Genomic DNA, 17620 nt, shown 5'->3' with positions numbered 1-17620 from the left:
ATCTTAAAAGCAGCAAGAGAAAATCAGTTAGTTACCTACAAGGGCACTCCCATAAGACTGTCAGCTGATTTCTCAATGAAACTTTGCAGGACAGAAGGTATTGGCAAGAAATATTCAAAGTGGTGAAAAGCAAGGACCTACAAACAAGATTCCTCTATCCAGCAAAGCTGTCATTTAAAATGGGAGGACATTGAAAAAGCTTCCCAGATAAGAAAAAGGTAAAGGAGTTCATCAACATCAAAGCAGTATTACATGAAATGTTAAAAGGTCTTCTTTAAGAAGGAAAAAAAAGATAAGAAATATGAACAATAAGATGACAATAAATACATGTCTATCAAAAATCAAATCTAAAAATCAAAATAAACAGACAAGCAGAATAGAAACAGACTCATAGATACAAAGAACATTTGGATAGTTGCCAGATAGGAAAAAGTGTTGGGGGGGGGGGGGTAAAAAAGGTGAAGGTATTAAGAAGTATAAATCTGATGTTACAGAATAGTCATGGGGATATAAAGTACAGCATGGGGAATATATATATATATATATATATATATATATATATATATATGCCTAAGCAACCATTACAACTGAACGACCGGAATGACCAGAATGACCAGTCAACCAGTCGCTTTGAAGCACACTGACCACCAGGGGGTAGATGCTCAATGCAGGAGCTGCCCCCTGGTGGTCAATGTGCTAACACAACTAACCTCCCATGGCCCCACCGGCCCCTGGTGCTAAACCATTCATAGAAACCTGTTTCTAGGTTGGGGTTTCATATGTAGTAGAGCAGCTCCCTCACTGTGATCTACTGAAAGTCAGCCCTCAACACAAGGGTTTGTCTCACTTCCATCCTCTCTCTTCCCCAGGGGCCACGTGCCCACTGTGGTGGTGGCACGGTGGTGAGGGAAGGAGGAGGGGGGAGGTGGGGAACCACGCAGTGGCAGGGCGCCAACGGTGGTGGCAGTGTCCAGTGTTCGTTCCTTCTACACCCGGCCCAGCAACCGTCACCTCCTCTCCTGACCCCACTGGGGGACCTTGGACCTGGGCTAGGACAAGGAACCGGGGGGTGGGTGGTAGCAGACGTTGGCCTCTTTTCCCAAGGGGGACCAAGGGGCCAGCTCCCCTCCCTCGGGGGCCCTAACTGGCCAACCTCCTGCAGTCCCTCCTGCCCTCCCCCCCTCCGCCCCAGCCGGCCAACCTCCTGTGGTCCCTCCCGCATGGCCAGCCAACCTCTCATGGTCCGTCCTTTCCCCTCTCCCTACCCCCCCCACCCCGTGCACGAATTTGTGTACCAGGCCTCTAGTATAGTCATAATGTTCTAATAACTCGTTATTGTGTCAGATGGATACAAGATTTATCAGGATGATCACTTAGAAAGTTATATAATGTTTAGTCCCTGGATTGTACACCTGAAACTAATATAATAATTGTATATCAACTAATTGAAAAATAAAAATTAAATCATAAAAAAATAAACCTGTTCCCTTCCAACTAGAGTAAGTTATGGGACAAAATATATGTTTTTGCTAATCAAATCTACTCCAATTCACCTTATAAGGTAGGATTTTCTTGAAATCAGTGATGCCCACGTATCCTTTTTCCAGAAGAATGTAATGTGTTTTAAAATAAATGAACCAGATATTGAACCAATTGGGAATAATAATAATTTTTTAAAAAAATCCACAAGAGGAAACTAATCTTGAGACTGTCTGAACATTTGCTAACCATCTTTTCTTCTTTATTAACTCCCATGAGATTCTCAGGGACAGCTTAACAAGGACTCTCCCTTCCCTTTGAAGGTGGCTGCTCTCTCTCTCTTAGGCCTCCTAAAAGACCAGGGCATTGGGAAGATGAAAGGTAAGGGAAATAGGTCACTAGCCCAAAAACTAAAGACCAGAATTGTGGAATGAGTTTCCCATCTGAGGTGACAGAGATATTAGGCTCCCCTTGTATGAAAAGGTTACCTAAGTAAGACCAGAGGCCAACAAGCAGGGACACTACGCTTGGGACACGAATCATGTAGAGTTGAGTCCAACTGTCTGAGGAGAGTAAGTCCATCTAAGCAGTGCCCAGCCATCACTGTGACTGTTGGTGAATCTGCCCTCAGAGCATGGATAGCAATCTACACCCCAGATGGCACCTGGATGGCAGGGTATCCCTGTGGAATAGTGTCCACCTACCTGAGAGGAGTAAGCCCATCATCCCTATGACTGGCCATCACGGTGATTGTTGGTAAGTCTACACTCAGGGCACAGGGTATGCATTCCACATCCCAGGTAGTTCCCAGACAACAGGGTACCTGCCTTACTGTGGCTCTCAGGCCACAAAACAGCCCAAGACTAGTAGTGACTCCTTTAACTCTTGGATCAGTATTTTTTTTTAAATGTTTCTATTGATTTTAGAGATAGAAGAAGGGAGAAGGGGAGAGAGAGAAAAACATCAATGACGAGAGAGAATAATTGATCAGCTGCCTTCTGCACATCCCCTACCAGGCACTGAGCCCGTAACCTGGACATGTGCCCTGACCAGGAATTGAACCATGACCTCCTGGCTCATGGGTCAATGCTCAACCATTGAGCAAAACCAGCCAGGCCTTGGATCAGTATTAATTTGTTTCTCTATAGATGGGAAACAAGTCCATAGTGCCTTGAGTTACCCCTCTTGGGGTACATATTCACCAGCTGGGAGAGATTTGACCCTCGAGAAAAAGGTAAGGGAATATCGAGAAAAAGGCTAATCTTTTGCAACATGGTCTGGTCCCAATATAAAGTGGGCAATGTGTTACCAGAAAGGGGAACTGGCTCTTGGCAGGTCTGCCTAGGGCTGGCTGGTAGTATGTGGGTTCTTGACCTCATGTAGGAAAAAACTCACAAGTCCAGGTGAATCTTAGAGGATATGTATTAAAGCTGGGGAAAGTGAAACAAGAAAGGGCTGGGGAAATGAGCTTAGGATGACCTGTTTTGGTTCACTATGAAATCAGAGGAAAGGGGGCCATGAGGATAGGTTCAGGGGGTTTTCCTGGGACAAACTGGTACTGCCCATTGCTGCTCTGATTGTATGCCTTGTAGGGTCCCTTAGAGCTTATGAAATGCATGCCTGTGGGGGAAGAGGAGGGGGAAGAGAAAAGTGGGGGCCTGCTCCTGAGAGAGAGAATGTGCACAGGGCCCTTCATTTTGAGGGTTTTAAAGGCTGGAAGTTTAGGGAAGATCTCAAGAGAAAATTCATCAGTTGTTTTTAAATTTATCTTTATTGTTGAAAGTATTACAGAGTCCCCCCTATTATCCCCCATCGCTCCACTCCACCCCACTCCTGCCCTCCTCCCAGTTTCATGCTGATATGTCAAAATGATATTTATTCCCTTAACTTCATTTGTTCTTCAGTATGGTTGGCAAATGGCACTAATTGGGTTTCTGCTACCTATCTCCCTGAGTAGTGTGAGTTAAGCTATTTACCCTCTGGTTGGGGAGAAGTGCAAACCATTTACTCTTAAGTGTCCTTGGTGTAGAAAAGATAGGGTTTACTAGGTGGCTGAAAACTGCTTGGCATCTAGATTATCTAGATGGCTGCAAACTGCTGTTTAACTATCTGTCTCAGTTTCTCTATTCTATTTGTCCTGTCTTACTAGCCTGTCTCAAATGAAGAGGTTTGGCCACATAATGGCACCATTAATTTCAATACTATCCTGTAGCTAGACCTGTTTTGCTGGTCCCAGGGAAACAGATGGAGGTTCCATATATCCAAACCTTCATGGCTCTCAGGAATGACCCTAAGCTATATACTACCTGTAAACTAGCTCTCTCTACAATTGCTACAGAATCTGAAAGAAAAGGATATATCCAGATGGAAAAAAAATTTCAAGAATGAGTTTGTAAGTCTTTGACAACATTTGGGTGGCAACTCAATCCTTTAGGTATCAAAAACAGCTGTCCTTGTTTTACAAACGAAGTCTTTATAGGGCCAGAGGTGTGGCTCCAGAAACAATTCAAAGCCCATTAATTCCTTCTACTTTCCCAAAACCTTCACTATTTACCTCAAAAGGTTTATAAATAATTGACTTTATGAAACCAAAGTCCTTCTAGGAGAAGCTTGTATTTCTTTCCCTGTACCTTTGAAAGACAAATACCAAGTCTTCTTCAAAAACTCTTACTGGGCCATCTTTTAAAATGCAAGTTTCTGAAAGGTATTCTTATTGAAAGGGGAAAAAAAAACCTTAGCCATCTGAGCAGATCAATTTAACTTACTTCAGCTGTTCCTTTCTAAATTAATGTTTGATAAACATTATTAAATATCTAGATACTTTTAAATAGCATGAAATACTGAATTCAAATTGCTTACTTCTCAGTTGTCACTAAAAATTAAGATTTCTAAGAGTTAAAAATTCTAATTAAGTTGGAAAGATATTGTATGGTTTGGGTAATAGAAAGTATAAGATGTAGAGATACTTTTTGAAGGAAAAGGAAGAAAGTGAGTTGTCCTAAAGTTGGTTATTTCTGAATGAGTTTGGGAGAGGTAAACTGAAAGGCATTAGGAGAGTTGTAGAAGGTTTGTGAAAAAAAATATTGAGAGAAAATTACATGGTTAAACTGAATAATGGATTTAATTAAGTAAATGAATTTAAAGATCAAAAGTAAGCTAATACAGATTTGGAGTTTGGTTCCTTAAAAAACAAAACAAAAAAACAAGCCCTAGTTGGTTTGGCTCAATGAATAGAGCATCAGCCTGAGGACTGAAGGGCCCCTGGTTCGATTAAGATCAAGGGCACATGCCCAGGTTGCGGAATTGATCTCCAGTGGGGGGTGTGCAGGAGGCAGCCAATCAATCTCTCTCTCTCTCTCTCCCTTCTTCTTTGAATTCAATAAAAATATTAAGAAAAAAAAAAGCCCAGCTGGCATGGTTCAGTGGTTGAGCGCCAACCTATGAACCAAAAAGTCACAGTTTGATTCCAAGTCAGGGCACATGTCCTGGTTGCGGGCTCAATCCCCAGTGTGAGGCATGCAGGAGGCAGCTGATCAATGATTCTCTCTCATCATTGATGTTTCTATCTCTCTCTCCATTCTTCTCTGAAATCAATATAAATATATTTTTTAATATGTTTTATTGATTTTCTACAGAGAGGAAAGGAGATTTATTTTTTAAAGCAATTTGGTAAATTATATTGTTTCTCCTTACCTGATCCCTCCATAATTTTAAAACTCTTAATGACCGCAACCAAGGTACATGCCCTTGACGGGAATCGAACCCGGGACCCTTGAGTCCACAGGCCGACGCTCTATCCACTGAGCCAAACCGGTTCTGGCAATATAAATATATTTTAAAAAAACAATCATTTTCCTCTTGTGTTCCAGATATAAGGAGATTTATTTTTTTAAAGCAATTTGGTAAATTATATTGTTTCTCCTTACCTGATCCCTCCATAATTTTAAAACTCTTAATGAGTATTATCATCTTCAAAGCAATATGTTTGTTTACATGAATCCAATAAGAATCTTATTTCCTTATAATAGGACACATAAAACCAGTTTCCAGTTGTGGTTTTATTAGCCAGGACTTTGACTGGAATGTCATGTTTGAGAGACATGCCTGGACCCTGGTTCACATGGTTCATGGCAGTCTTTCCAGGTAAGAAACGAAGGTTGCTTTCCTGGGAGATGACAAATAAAGCATCTCTAGACATTTTGGGAACCTCAAGAACTTGAGGAATCCACCCAAATCTATCGTTATTGCAGGCAAAGCCAGATGGCAACTGTGTGGCTTGGTCTGTGCCCTGAAGGTGGACTAAAGCTCAATCTGAAAATGCCTTGTGAGTGAAATTCCAGCAAAGCAAAGTTGAAAGAGTCTAAATGATCAATTGCTGTTTTTGTTGTGTTTATGCAAATAATCATGCCAAATTAAAACTGGACTTAATACAGCCTTTTAATGAAAATGATGGTAATTTTAGGGAGAAAATTTGTGTTTCAATGGAAATCACAATGACCAATTGTGGATATTGGACTTCAGTGCAGTTGATTGTCTTCAAAGTTTAAAGTTTTGTTTTTACCTGTGAACTGAACTGGTTCCTAAATTCTTCTAGTTGTCTCCAACCCTCCAAGCTAATGTTTTGTTTTTCTCCCATCCTTTATCTTGGAAATATTGAGAACTACCTTCCTAGGAAATATGTCCACCCTGATTTCTAATTGTGGAGCTCTGTCTACATTTTCAGGTATCATTTTGCTTCATCTTAGGCTTCTTTCCTCCTTGCTATTAACTCACTGGACTTGGACTAGAGATTATAATAATCTGTGGACATAAACATCCTCAGCAGGTTCAATTCTCCTGGCCTCTGTTCACCTCCTTTCTAGGGCTGTACTCTTCTTTTACTGCAGCTTATTGCCTGACCATTTCCCCCACTGGACCCAATGACTACTCAGAACCTTTCTTAAAGGAGGCAGGTTTAATTTATTTTAATCAATAAAGAGTCATAGTTGTGGCATCTGAAAAAAAGAAAAGAAAAGAAAAGAAACATGTGACTCACAAGACTTGAAATGCTCAGTGAGGTTTGCAATCACCTTGCAGGTCTACAAGGCTAATTCCAAGTCTGTTTATTTCCTCTTGGGTTTTTCTGCTCACATTTTAAGCAAGCTGCTACCCAGTGAGCAGTGGTGTCTCAGATTTTCAAATGGCTAGATCCTCCCTCAAGAAAGATGCACTGAGCCCAAGAGTATAGCATGGCTTTAATAAATTACACATATAAAAGAAGAAGCCTTACTTATAGATATTCTTCATGTAGAAAACATTCTTTTAAAATCTTAAACATGAGTATTAAACAATATGTTGACTTCCTATTGGTAATGGCTTATAATATCTCAAGCTTTAATTTCTAAATGGCTCTACCTTGTCCTAAGTAGTTTAGGATATGTAAGTAAATTTAAATTTATTTTATTACTTAAAGCATGATTTAATTAAATAAAGTGTATGGATAAAAGATAGTAATAAATAAAATCAGTGACTTCATCACATATCTTCAGCTCTGTTCAGTCACTGGTCCAATGCATATGTTTGAGTTGACTACACCTATTTAACTCACTTCAAACCCTTCGGCCTTGTATCCACCTCTCCTATAAGCCTCTTTCCTGTATTAACTCTGGGTTCATAATAACAGGAAGGCTGTCCCTCACTAATGTAGATGGAGCTTTTGTAAAAATAAAAATGCCTCTCTCTTGCCCTGTTTCCCTCCCACGGGTCCTAAATAAAGGAGAAAAGGTGACACAGTATTTGCCGGCCAGCAACTGGGCACCGCAGTTGTCTTCTTTCTAACCAGAGATTGTGTATTTTGGCCCCTTTCTTAACTAGGCTCTTTGCCATAGAGCTCATGCTGGGGCATCAGATATGCTGGCAAACGTCTCCGCTCATGTGCGTAACATACACTCACACATAGGCATACATATTATCACACACCCGTCACCATGCACCACCAGGGCAAACCAATCCTCAGGCTTGACTAAGCCAAGACTTTAAACTCTTGAAAATTTAAATTGACCAGTGAGTCATTTTAATGGGGAAGCCATCCTGAGCACTTACAGTGGGCTGAGTGTGTTCCAAAGCTCCTGCGTGCCCTTTCCTTTATATAGCCCACAAATGAGGAGACGGAGGCTCAGAGCAGTTAGACCACTTGTCAAGATCACACAGCTGGTCATTTCAGAGGCGGGACCCAAAGCATCCTCATATCCTGGTGGGCAAGAGAGGAAAGGTCCAGGCCACCCTTTCTGAAGCCAGTGGTTCAGGATTTCTCGGGTCTCATTGGATCTAAATCCTTACCACCCCCAATTCTCTGCCACGGCTTTAAGCTGACCAAGTCTTTTTGGGTCTCCAGTTGGTTCTAAGAACCCTTCAGAGATATGATGGGGAATCTGAGGCCTACTCTGGGTCTGAGGAACTAAACATTCTTTTACATTCTCCTCACTTTATTGATGAAAACATTAAGTCAAACTTAGGAAAGGAGCTTAGGAAAGAAAGGAGGCTCATAGAGAAAATTCTCGAAATGAATGTGGTGAGTAACTGTTTCTAACACAATGGAGTTGGTACGAAAAAGATTATGAATCAGGATTACTTCAGTGTTACAGTAAGTGTTGTCTAGAAATAGTGAAACTGTGTCTATGGAGTAGTTGTTTTCCTCAAATTGTTAAATTACTCACCTCTTTTAGGTTACGTAATGTTTTCCTTTTTTCATTTCTGTGACTTCCCACATATGCCCTCTACTTATTTTATTTTAACATACAGTGACATTTTGTAACTTCATTTTATGGTAGTAATATCTAGTTGTACCTTGTTGGCAAACACTGGGAAATATGGAACAAAATTATGCCTCAGATTTCTGTGAATGCTAAAAATAGGGAAGAGCCATGCTTGCAATACCCACACTTTGGTTAATCAAGGAGCTGAAGTTTCACTTTTTAAAAATAGGTTTAAAATTTTTTTAATAAACCTTGTATTTTAGATCAGTTTTATGTTCATAGCAAAATTAAGCAGAAATTACAGAGTCCTCATTTATCCCCTGATACCCTCCCCCGACACACACACACACACCCACACACACACACACACACACACACACACCTCTTCCTATCAACATCCCCCATGAGAGTGGCACATCTGTTACCCAATGAACCTACATTGATGAATTTTAATCACCCAAAGTCCATAATTTACATTAGTGTTTACTCTTAATGTTGTACATTCTATGGACTTGGGCACATGTAGAAAGACATGTATCTACCATTATAGTGTCATAAAGAGTATTTTAACTGCCCTAAAAATCTCTATGCTCTGCTATTCATTCCTCCCTCTCCTAAACTCCTGGTAACCACTGACCTTTTTATTGTTTCCTTAGTTTTACCTTTTTCAGAGTGTCATATAGTTGGCATCATACAATGTATAGCCTTTTCAGATTGACCTCTTTCAGTTAGTAAAGGTTGACTTTTTAAACCAGCAAAGGAGTCTCTTCATATCAAGCTCCCAATTTTGTACTTTGCCTCTAGAGCTCGATCTGATTGCTTTCTTCTGCCCTCTGATGGCTGGACACACACATCCACTTCACTCTGAGTTCTCTGGAACATTCCCTCAAGAGCATTGACATGGCACAACTTTATTTTTTAATTATATAAAAAACAATGGGACATTCATAATAAAACATACTCTGGCCATTTAAGAATGATATATATCTTGCAAAAATAGTTCCATGTAACATGCAAAAGGAGTCTGTGTTGAAAAACACTGCCTATGCTCATGTAGTTAGAGAGTATTTAGTTAAGGCTGTGATACCCAAAGGAAAACTATTGTGAAATTTTTATTTTCCTAGATCTTGACCTCAAAGAGAAAAAGTAATTATGCAACACAACAACTAATAGCCATTACCCCAGGTAATCTTAAGAATTCTTAATTCAGGAGTAAAGCTGCCAAGTTGTCCAGAGCCTTTTCCAGGGAGACTAATCCTTTACTTATTTATTTGTTTTATTTTAAAATATATTTTTATTGATTTCAGAGAGGAAGGAAGAGGGAGAGAGAAATAGAAACATCAATGATGAGAATCATTGATTGGCTGCCTCCTGTACACCCCTTACTGGGGATTGAGCCAGCAACCCAGGCATGTGCCCTTGACTGGAATCGAACCCAGGACCCTTCAGTCCTCAGGCCGATGCTCTGTCCACTGAGCCAAAACAGCTAGGGCCAGGGGATCTCGGGTGTGTACAGATAGTGGGGCTCCAGATCATTATGCAGTTCTTTGGAGAGCACCATGAATAACATGTTACAATTAAAACAGTAAGGTTAACAATGAAGATGGTGTTCATAATAGCAGTTAACATTTATTGAGTACTTACCATGTGTCACTCACTTTGCAGATTGTCACATATAATTCTCACAATGAGGTAATACTATGATACTGTGATTATCCCCATTTTACAGAGAAGTAAACTGAAGTTCAGAGATGTTAAGTAATTTGTACCAAGAAAGGCAGATGCAGGTTTGTAGGGTCAGCTGAATAGGCACTAACTTAATTATGTGGTTCTGGTTGAACATACCATTTAATATTTGGGAACTTCATTTTCTTCACTTATAAAAGATGAGTCAGTGGGGCTTTTCAAAACTGAAATCGTATGGGTTTTTATTATAACTGCCACTCGTCCTAGACACTGAAATCCTAGGTTTTCCTCCTCTACCACCACTTAAAAAATGTTTATACTGAATTTATTGGGGTAACATTGGTTGATAACAAGAGGCTGAGAACCCCTGGCAGGCTGACCCTAGAAGATGTGCAGGTACCCAGCTTACTAGCAAACGCTCTTTGTTCTCTGCCTTGTTTTATGTCGCTTTCTGGGCAGGGGTGACCCTCTGCCCTGAGGTGGTGATCTTGATCTGAATGAGATCTGAGCTGACCTGCAGGCAAATCCTTCCTTCCTTCCTTGTACAGATTTATTGGACCATCCCCATTGACCCAGGGAATAAAGCAATGGGTCTTTAGGAAATAGCTCTCTCCTTTTCTTCTAATAGGCTTTGTATTAAGAGACCAGAGGGGTTGGGGGACTGCCCAGGACAGTCCAAGCTGTAAACCCAAGGAGGCCATTTAGATTCAGATCCACGGTGGGCAAGGCACGTCACCCCTCTGCCTGTCTCCTGACAGTCAGATCGGGTGGCTGGACTAGGTGTTCTATGAGCTTCATCTCTAACTCCTATATAATGATTTTACGTTTTATGTTCACCATCTTCTGGGAGCTTTCTTTTTCCAATCATTGGAACTTCTCTTCTTCATAAGTTGTAGGAAAAAAATGGCCAATTGTCTTGCAATATCCTCTTCCTGTTCTTAAAATTGCCTAGGATGCTTGCCAACAAATCCTGTGTGTTTTTTTTAAAACATAGTTTTCAAAGTCCTTTTTAATAATGTCATTAGATAATTAAGCATGGGTTTCTATCCTTTTACCCATTTTATTTTCTTAAGATCACTACCCACAATTTTTAAATAAATATGGTGAGAAGAAAAACGACTTTCAAAGCTTGTGCACATCCTCCCTCTCCATAGAGATAGTATTTTTCTTTATTCTCATTTTTAAAAACTTTCTATTTTCTTTCTTCTTTTTCCTTCTTGATCTTGTCTCTACTCATCCGTGTTACTTCTCAACACAGCAGTAGTTGTCAAATCAAGTAGATTTTTCAAACCATAAGTTGTTCCCCCATGTATTGCTTTAGCCTATTCCTACTTCTTCATCAATGCACTGTTGGATTTTCCAAAAACGTGTGGGAAGGACAGGCGTTCTCACAAAGATCAGTGAACCCGAGGCTGTGATCATCAGGCAATATTCATGGTCTCCCTTTTCTCTCTAGATTTATTTTTTCCCCAGGCTCAGATCCTAAAATTATTTTGAGCTGATAGTTTTGCATTTTCAATTTTAGACTAGGAAAGAAAAGTGTGTTTTAGTAAGAAAATATTTTAAATATATACATACAAAGAAATATATATATTATACACAGCTTCACCATTATCAGCATATGACCTATCTTGTTTCAAGTTTACTCCTTTTGTATATTTTGAAGCAAATCTCAGACATTTTATCACATCTTCTGTGATTCCTTCAGGATCTGAAGGAAGGGAATTTTATTTAAATAAAAAACTATTATTTGGCTGGGTTTTAAATTTCTGTAAGAAAAACCACACTAATGTTTGACTTGGTGCTTCAGACCTTGATATGTTTTATATTTAAATAAAAGATTTGTTTATCATACTTGTTTTCTTTAATGTTGATCAATAGTTGTACTCCAAAATACAGAAACAGTGATTCTGATATTTTATACAGGTGTTGTGAGGAAAATTTTAATCATAAAATTATAGAAACAAAGTTACTTAGCAGTCTAAAAATGAGGAGAAAGCAGCTGATGTTGTGTCCTCCAGTTCATAATTGGAAGCAATGTTCTCAGTTTAGCTAGAACTTTATTTTATGGAATACTAGTTTTCCAAATGAATAAACCTAAGGCCACTGGTATTCAATTCTTCCCTCCATGGTAGGATTAGGTGAGTTCTAGGACCTAACTTTCTTACTTATGCCAGATTTCCCGGATATTGCATCTGATGATGGTTTAGAAAGCTACAGGCCCAAGCTTCTGCACTGACTCAGATGGGCCTGCGGTCAGGGCAGATAGTGGCTGGGCTTCTCTATGACTCTGCTGCTGCTGATATACATGAAAAGTACATCTGGGAGGAGCCTGGAAGATGTGCAGGAAGGAAAGGGATGGTCTTCCACTGAAGCCGCCAGGAGACCTGCCCTGGGCTCTGTCTGGAGTCAGGAGAACTTCTGAAGAAGGAAGGCTGAAGATGGAGAACTCCGCTGGGCACCTTTACTCACTCAGAAGTGGAAATTAAATTCACAGCTTTTAATAAACTTCCTAGTCATAACCCAGTCTTTACACAGAACTCAGACATTATATATATATATATATATATATATATATATATATATATATATATATATATATATCAGAATACAGCAATCTGATGATGAATTTCTACTTCCTTAAATGTTTGGACCTGAGCCAGACTATCACTTTTTAAACCCTGCTTTGGTTCAAGCAGGAAAATAAAGTAGGTTGCTTTCAGTTGCCCACTCACCTCAACCTGGCTGGAGCCTAGTGCTCCCCTCTTCTCCCTTACCCTGTCCTCCCCACCCCTCCATCTTGGCAGTGCTCAGAAGCTCAGAATACTCCTTGGAACCTTGGGTTCTCTTGGGCTCCTCCCTCTCCCTCATCTGGACCCGAAAGTGAATTTCTCTCTCCATCACTTCCCTGAACTACTAACCAGAGCTCCTTCCCATCACTATTCCAGTCCTACCTTCTCACTTCTTAACAGTTTGCTTCTTCATACATTTAATTAATGTAGTCTCACTCCTCTTTAATCCCCCATATGCTAGTCTAACAATCCTAAACCATCCCTTCCTAGTACTGGCAGGATTAAGCATATTTTACTTTATCTACTAAGTCATCAAGGGCCCTCAACCTTGCCTCCTTGAACTTAACGCAGCCTATCCCCTGTCACCTCCCTCCTCTACTAGGCCCTCCTCACTCACTACCCCTCCCCACCACTGGGTTTATTCCCTTCTCCTTCTTTTCAGAATGCCCTCTCCTCTCCACTGATACAAATCTGTTACTACCTTCAAGATCATTTCACAATTTAGTAATGAATAATTTTAATTACTCGCAACTATATGTTGTTCTTGCTTTTAGTTGCAGCAAAATTGTTTCCCAATGTTTTATGTAAGCCTGACCATCTCAAATAAACTATAAGGCCTTTGAGAACAATAGTTTGTCTTCTATGCTACTATTTTCAACAAGATTGGCATATGATTGTGTAACAGGTATGCAAATAAAAATACCACTTTCTGGACCAGTATGACAAGAACCCCTTCCTTTTGATTGTTCCGCCAGGTCACTGACTAAGCTGGTGCAAATTTCAAGCGAAGCAAGAATATTGATGTGTCTGTGTATGAGTGTACACGTGTGTACGTGTGTGTGGATGAAAGGGGCTCAGAAGAAGGAGAGGAATGGGTAGAATGTGTACATGTGTGTGACTTACTGATTAAAACACATTCCAGCATCACTTAAATTTATTTGTGAATTATTTATAAGGATAAAATAAAAATGTCCAGTAGTAGGGTAATATTTTGCAGCTGTTAAATATAATAATTATGAAGGCTATGTAGAAATATGAAAAAAATAAGAGCACTCAATGTGAAAAAGACTAGCATGAAATATGCCAAGGTGATCATAGTGATTAAATTCAGATTATTCTGTTATGACTCATCTTTCCACCATCGCCTTATCTTATCTTTTCTTTTCTTTTTTTTAAAGAATAGTTTTTATTGATTTTTTTTTTAGAGAGACAGAAAGGGAAAGGGAGGGAGAGAGAAACATTGACGTGAGAGTGGAACATTGATCAGCTGCCTCCTGCACACCCTTGCAGGGAATGGAGCCTAAAGCTCAGGCATATGCCGTTGACCTGGAATGGAACTATCAACCTCCTAGTGCACTGGACAACACCTAACCAACTGAGTCACACTGGTCAGGGCTCCCTATCTTTTTATCTGTCTAATCTTTTCATCTGTTTTCTAACTAAAAGAATGTATTAAAATGATATAATTGTTTTTAAATAGAGAAAAAGTCAATAGCTGACAGTTATATGTTAAGATAAGCTTAACCTTTGGCAAAATTGTTAATTATAATGAACAGATGACCCATATATAGATTTCCTTAGTCAACTACTTTTCCTTTAGGTATTAGTCCCTTCTCTGCTTTGCCTTTCTCCTGCCCAATCTTCTCTCATGATCTAATTCTGGACTTCTTAAAAACTTTCCTAGAGTACTTTGAAAAAAACTTACCTGTCTTATTACCTCTTGCTCAGACTATCAATTATTACTAAATAATGACATGGGAAATATTAACCAGTTAACATGCAGCCTCCCTTGATGAACATACATCTAGAGATAATGACACACGTACTTTGGTTTACTCAACCTTTTCAAATCCATCTACCCACCCATCCATCCATTCATTCACTCAGCTCTGTCCTTGTTAAGGATTTTGATGATGATCCAGAAGTCACACTTATCCTGTTTGTGGATAATTTGAAACAGGAGATACAGGAAATGCACTGAATGGCAGAATTGGAGAGCAGAAAGATTTCAATAGGCCAGCAAGGTGGACCAAATCAAACAAGAAATTTAATAAGAGTGTGTATAAGGGTCTGCAATTTGAGTTGTCAAGCTAGGGCTGTCCAAGCATAGCTAGGTCACAACCCTTGTGAAAAAGCCTCAGAGGTGTTAACCCAGAATAAGTTCTCCTAAGAGTGCAATATATGAAGTAGCCCACAGAAAAGGCCCCTTTGAGCTTAGGTTTCAGGAACAGAAGTATTATGTCACAGCCCCTGGGGAGTATCAGGAGATGCAGGGCTAACTAGGGCTAATCAGCACTGGGACACACAGCCTCAGAAAGGAGCTGAAACCCTGAATAAATCAAAATGAGATAAGTAGCAGCAGCACTAAACGGTGTGAGGAGCAGGTAGTCGGGAACAGAGTGGGGCTTGTGGGGCAGAAAGGAGATGGCCCCTAAGGAACTCCATCAGCAGAACTAGATACCTGAGGTTTGTGAGTTAGTGCTTCTCAGACCAAGGAGCCTGAACTGTCAAGGTGATATGTACTGTGAGGTGTTTTTTCACATAACAAGGCAGGATTTTATAAGATCATTTGGTTCTTGTGGCCAACCATACATATTTATGTTATGCAATGTGTAGCCACAGAGTATGTTTTTAATTTGGTCTGAAGCCCATGTGGGGTTGAGATTCCTGATTAAGCCCCAGCAACTGCAAGCTGAGCCTGCTCCACCCTTGGTTGACTGTAGGAAGATGAGGGCCTGGGTTTTCTCCCGTCTCCCACCCTGATGCTCCCACACTATTTTTCAGTCTTGGACATTAAAGCTGTTGGTTTTACCAACAGTGTGCCTCTGAATAGGGACTAGAAAGAATCCCCAAGAGAATGTTTATAGCTGATAACAAGAGAGAGTGTCTGGTTTTGCAGGAGATGAAATGTTCTTTTGTATGTGAGCAGGAAGTAAGCAGATAGTACACTTCAATAGCTTTTTATACCCACTAGGCATGTTGAAATTGATCTTTTCCATCACTATTATCTATAAAACCTCTTCCTTAGTGATTTAGTTGGAGCATACGGTAGCCCATTCTCATTCAAATGTGTTCTCTCTCTCTCTCTCTCTCTCTCTTTTTGGGGGGGGCTGAGAGAGATACCTTTATTTCTCATCATTTTAGCTTAGATATTCATTTATCTCAATGCTAAAATTTATCTAAGCTAAAATGAAATCATGAGCAAAGGCTTGTGACAACTTGTAGCATCTTGAGTTCTTTGTGAAGATGCTAATACGACTAACAAAAGAAGAAATAGTAAAGAAATTGCTGGCTATCATTGAAAGCCTGCAACTTTTCCAAAGAGTAGTTGGGGAGTTTGTGGAGAAGCACTCAATGCAGAATGATTTGGGTGTAAATTAAGTTAGATTCAACCATGACTCTTTTAATATTAAATACTTAAGCAATATATTAGCATTGCTGAGTGGCACCTTAGATTATGAAGTCTGTTGCAGCTGTTCTGGCTTTACAGAGTCCATGCAGATTCACTTCTGACAGCAGGTCCTTGAAGTGTTATCTCTCTGCGTGTTTGTTTGTGGTTTTTAAAATCAAATCACATGTGAAAAGTTGTATTACATTTTTGTAGGTAACCTGTAGACCACGTTCCCCCCGGAATCAGCTAAGTGTCTCTCCTGAGCCGCGGGACAGACCACCTTTTCTCTGCCCATCGTAAGCCTCCGCCAACCCTGCCTGTGATCCTTGCACTGTGTCGTCCTGGCCTTTTTGCGTGATTCTCCCTGAGAAGGCAGAGATGAGATCTTCCCATTCCAGTGTGTTTGGCCCTAACACCATGCCTGGTCCCTGTGAGGGGGCAGAAGGACAATGCTGACGGCCTCTCCTTGGGAGAGAGCAGGGAGTGACAGCAGCGCTACAGTTAGGCTCTCGGGGTGAGCTCCAGACTGTGACCTCGGTTGGGAGACCAATCGCTGGAAGGATCCGCTGTCAGCTTCCACCCGGTGATCCGTGTTTACTAACTGTTGACTGAATGAGCTGTGGTTTTTCTGAGGAATCAGACTTGGGGGAGGTAGAGGAAAGGAGTCAGGGAGCGTGGCGCGGCGCACGGGAAAAATGAACAAGGGTGGCGAAGCCGGCGGACGAGCTTCCTTTTAAACCAGGAGGGACCTTGGCTCAGTAGCCCTGGCGCCAGGTGCTCCGACACGCGTTTCCTGCGTCGGGCGGCGGCGGCAGAGACCTGTCCTTGCTCTACCGCCCAGAGGTGTGGCAAGTTCTGGTTGCCCAACTTTCCCAGGCGGGGTGGGAGTCCGGTCCTTCAGGAAGAGTCGCTGGCCCGGTTCTGGAGCCATCGCAGTTCCTTTTCTCAGGACCATCTGGCAGGTTCCAATAGAACTATTTTTCAAAGCGCGGGTGTTTACCGGGACACGGCTGGACTGCTCCGCGCAGCCGAGGATGCTTCAGCCGTTGAGGCAATGGGAACAAAATTGAGGAACAACGCGGAATGAGCGCCACCACAAATGACCTAGTGCCTCCAGGTAATGTCACCGGGTTTTGCTCGAAAAGCAGCAGTCACTCATCTTCCGTAGCCAGCTGCCATCAGAGAGTTTTTTGTTGTTGTTTTTTCTCCCCCCACTCCTGAGCATTTAGGAAATAAAGTTCATGACCCCGGCCTTTACAAGTTGCAGTTTCACTCCTCAGCTTTTAAAAAGGTATCGTGATGTTATTCCTTGTTTTGCTTATAGGAAGCGGAGGGTTTAGGAAATATCTTGGGCGGGTGCAACGGCGGCCAAAAAAAGACACCGACGCATTGCACTCTCTAGTGACGCAGTCCTCCCAAAGGTGCCAGGCAAGCGGCCGATGCCCTCGGGCTGTCCCGGTCCAGTCCTGGGTGCTGAAGGTGTCCGCCGGCATCTTCTGACGTGTGAGGACATTCAGGGAGCTGGGGGGGGGGGGGGG

Source organism: Myotis lucifugus, unplaced genomic scaffold, assembly GCF_000147115.1.
Source record: "Myotis lucifugus unplaced genomic scaffold, Myoluc2.0 scaffold_227, whole genome shotgun sequence".
NCBI classification, from domain to species: domain Eukaryota; kingdom Metazoa; phylum Chordata; class Mammalia; order Chiroptera; family Vespertilionidae; genus Myotis; species Myotis lucifugus.
The sequence above is the reverse complement of the archived record's forward strand: the minus strand, read 5'-3'. Positions refer to the sequence as shown.